This window comes from Corvus kubaryi, unplaced genomic scaffold, assembly GCF_017639235.1.
Source record: "Corvus kubaryi isolate FWS band 111438036 unplaced genomic scaffold, C.kubaryi_AGA036_p1.0 37394, whole genome shotgun sequence".
Taxonomy (NCBI): Eukaryota; Metazoa; Chordata; class Aves; order Passeriformes; family Corvidae; genus Corvus; species Corvus kubaryi.
Genome location: NW_024581133.1, coordinates 11,826,394 through 11,830,213, shown reverse-complemented (window position 1 = coordinate 11,830,213; position 3,820 = coordinate 11,826,394).

The window sequence follows — 3,820 nt, the reverse complement described above, 5'->3', positions numbered from 1 at the left end:
AGGAGGAGAAGGAGAAGGAGGAGAAGGAGAAGGAGGAGAAGGAGAAGCAGAAGAGGAGGAGGAGAAGGAGGAGGAGGAGGAGGAGGCGGAGGAGAGGGAGGAGGAGGCCGGGCTGTGCCCGCTGCCGAGCGGGGAGCGCTGCCCGCAGCTCGGCCGGTGCTCGGCGCGGCGGGGCCGTGATGTCAGCCCCGCACCGCCCCCGGGGAGCGGCCCCGCGCGGGGGGGCCCGGCCCGGCCCGGCCCGCGGCCTTAACCCTTTGCGAGCCCCGGGCCGCTCCCCGGGCCGCTTTAACCCTTTGCGAGCCCCGGTTCGGTTCCGGCCCCGGTGCCGCTTTAACCCTTTGCAGCCCCGGTTCGGTCCCGGTGCCGCTTTAACCCTTTAGAGCCCCGGTTCGGTGCCGCCTCCGCGGTCCCGCTTTAACCCTTTGCAGCCCCGGTTCGGTTCCAGCCCCGGTGCCGCTTTAACCCTTTGCAGCCCCGGTTCGGTCCCGGTGCCGCTTTAACCCTTTGCAGCCCGGGCCCGCAGCGCGGCCGGGCGGGGAGGGCTCGGCTCTGCCGCCGGCAACGCCAGAAAGGAACGCGCGGTGCCGGCGATGATTCTCCGCTGTCGTGACATGTCCCGATAGCTCCCAGAAAATCCTGGAATGCGGAGCTGGGAAGGACCTTAAAGCCCATCCCACCCCACCCCTGCCACGGCAGCGCCGCTTCCACCGCCCCAGCGCCGGCCTCGGCCGCTTCCAGCGATCCAGGGGGACGGATATTCCATAGAAATCGATCTAATCCGCCGATATTCAGATATTCCTGTATATCCCAGCATCCAGAAGGATCCATCCGCACGGAAAAGGAGATGTTTTCCCCGTTTTTTATTATCGACGGTGACGCCGGCAGGGCTGGCAGCTCTGTTCTCCAGGCCCAGCTGGAAGGGACACTCGGAGTCATTTAGGACGCCGATGTCCCCTCGTGTTCCCAAACAACCCAAAACCCAGGCCCCAAAGAGCTGCCAGCAAGGGAATAAATCCTGGGGAATTGCATCCCGATTCCCGTCTCCCCACCAAGGAAATCCCGCTCCTGGTGGCCCCGATTCCAAATCAATTCCAGGTAATTTAGGGAATTCTAATAGGAATGAAATCAGTTGAGGCGCGCCCCTGGCACCTATCCCTGCATCACCTCCACGCCCCAAATCCAGGAATTTTCTCCCATATTGAAATATTCCCAGGATTGCAGATGAGGGAATAAATATTTAGGGGGGGAAAAAGACCTTTTGAGCTCTTTGTTTCCAGGGAATGAAACCAGGATATGGCCCAGGCCTGGAATTCTCCAGGATTAGGTGTTGTCCCAGTTAATTTTATTTCTTTCAAAGCCACTTCCAAAGGCATTCCCAGTTTTCCTGGAAGAAAAGCACTGCCCAGAAACCAAGGATTTCCTTTTCCTAAGGAGATTATCCAGCCAAGAACCCGATGGAAGATGAGTTTTATTCCAGGGTCAAGCTTCCCTGTAAAAAATCAATGGATCTGAGAATGAGGGGAATAAAAATCCCAGATATTCCATGAAAATCGACTGTTTTTAAGGATAAACCACGTGGGCTGGGCTGGAAAATGTGGGAAAGGTTAATGCAATTAACGGGAATTAATGACATCAGCCAAGCTCTAAATCCTGGCCCACCCAGCTGTGACCTTCTCCTGAAAAAAAACCCCTTTTCCTGGGATCTGGGCTGGATCAGCAGGATCCGTGTGGAACGAGAGGATGCCTGGAATGAAGCAGAACTCAGGACAGGGAATATCCAGGCCTGGATAAGCCGGAGGAGGAGAATCCCAGTTTTTCCAAAGCCTTGGAGGAGCTCCGTGTGCCGGCTGCCTCATTCCAGAGGTGGAAGCGGCAGTGCCCGGAGCCTCCTGGAGCCACTGGAATCAATTAGCCCCAATTAACTTGGAAAAACTCACTGGGAGCTGAACTGGGAGAGCTGGAAAAGGTAGGGATTGGATGGGAAAGCTGTGGGAAGGTGCCTGGAGCTGGGAGGATCCCGAGAATCTGGCGCTGCTGATGGCTGGATCCAGATTTTCCGTGCTGTGGTCAATCCCAGCATCTCCCAAATCCCAAGTGCGGCTCAGGAGGAGCCTGGAAATGCTGGGAAAGGGGCTGGGAGTGGGGAAAGCTGGGGGAGCCCCTCATCCAAAAGCAGGAATGCTGGGGGCTCAGCTCTGGATGGGGTGGGAATTTTGGGGAATTTTGGGAATTTGCAGCACTGCTGGTCCTGCCAAACATGGGATAATTCCCTTCCCTGAGGGAATTCCTCAAAAAATTCTGGCTCCACCAGGACAGCCCAGCAATCCCGAAGCCCGGCTTTGGGAAGACTGGGGAGGATTTGATTCCATTTGGGATCCAAACGAAGGCAGTGACAGATCCCAGGGATTTTGTGCCTCGGGTTCAGCTTGGAATCTTTGCTGGGATCCCAACTGGATTTGCTTTCCTGGAGAGAGCTTTGTTGGAGACCTGCACGGAGAACATCCATGATCCCGCTGCAGATCCCGGCAAATGGGGTGCTCCGCACCCGGAAAGAGTTCCCAGAGTTCCGATCTCCTGCTGGCACCGGGATCCGGGAGCTGTGTCCCGGCCTCCTCCAGTTGGAGCTGCTTCTCCATCGGCACCCGAGATCCCTGAATTCCCAGCAGCACCAGAGATCCCTGAATTCCCAGCAGCATCCCTGCATCCCTCACAGCATCAGAGATCCCGGAATTCCCAGCAGCACCAGAGGTCTGGATTGGTCCCTGTGCCCTCTGGAATGTGTCTCCCACAGCCCAGGACGATCCCCACGGGAAGGCCGGCGGGAATGCTCCGGCGGGACTGGATCCCGGCTGCCCCATTCCCAGGCAATCCCATTCCCAGGCTGCCCCACTCCCAGAGCTGTGGAGCAGAGTCCCGGCTGCCAGGAGTGGGAATTCCCCACCCGCGGCGTGTCCCGGGATATGGGAAGAGCGGATCCCGCTGGATGCGGCCTCGTGGAGCGGAGAATCCTTGGAGCGGAGAATTCCTGGAGGCGGCAGCAGCTCGGGCTCCCTCTCCTGGCGCTGCCGGGAGGGAATCGCTGCGGAAATCCTTGGGAATGGGAATGTGACGGGAGCGCGCGCGTGGCACGAGGAGAGCGCGCATCCCTTGGGGTGAGTGGAATTCCATGGAAATTCAGGATCAGGGATCTGAGCCGGGATAAGGAACAAAACCATTCCCAAAATCCGCTTTGGGGGTTCCCGTTCTCCCCCCATCGCCGCATCTGGAGCCCAGCGTGGACAATTTTCCATCCTTCCTCATCCCATCCCTGCGCTTATCCCGGAATTTCCTTTCCTGGCGCTGCCGGGCTGGATGCGAGCAATTAAATCATAGGGGAAATTGGAGCCTGGGAATGCGGGAAGAGCGGAGCGGCCGCGGCCAGGGATTGGGATCAGCACTGGACTTCACCCGGCTCAGGGAAATCTCCTGGGAAAAATCTCATCCAGCCCATCCCAAATCCAAGGATGGAGAGGCTTCCTCAGCTCCCTCCTCATTCCTTGGCTTCCCGAGCTCCAAGAATGAGCTTAACGCTTCCTTGGATGAAAATCTTGGGAAGACCCAACCCACGGCACCGGGATGGGCTTGGGGACATGGAAGAAGCTGCTGGGACACGGAATTCCTGGAAAATCCTGGAGCTGGGATGCAGGGCTGGGATGGATTCCCTCCAGGGATGCAGCTCCAGCCCCAAATCTCCAGCTCCAGGGGTGTCCAGATGGATGGGAGATGGAAACTGGCTGGGAGATGGGAACGCTCCAGGTTTGGGAATGGCTGGGGAATG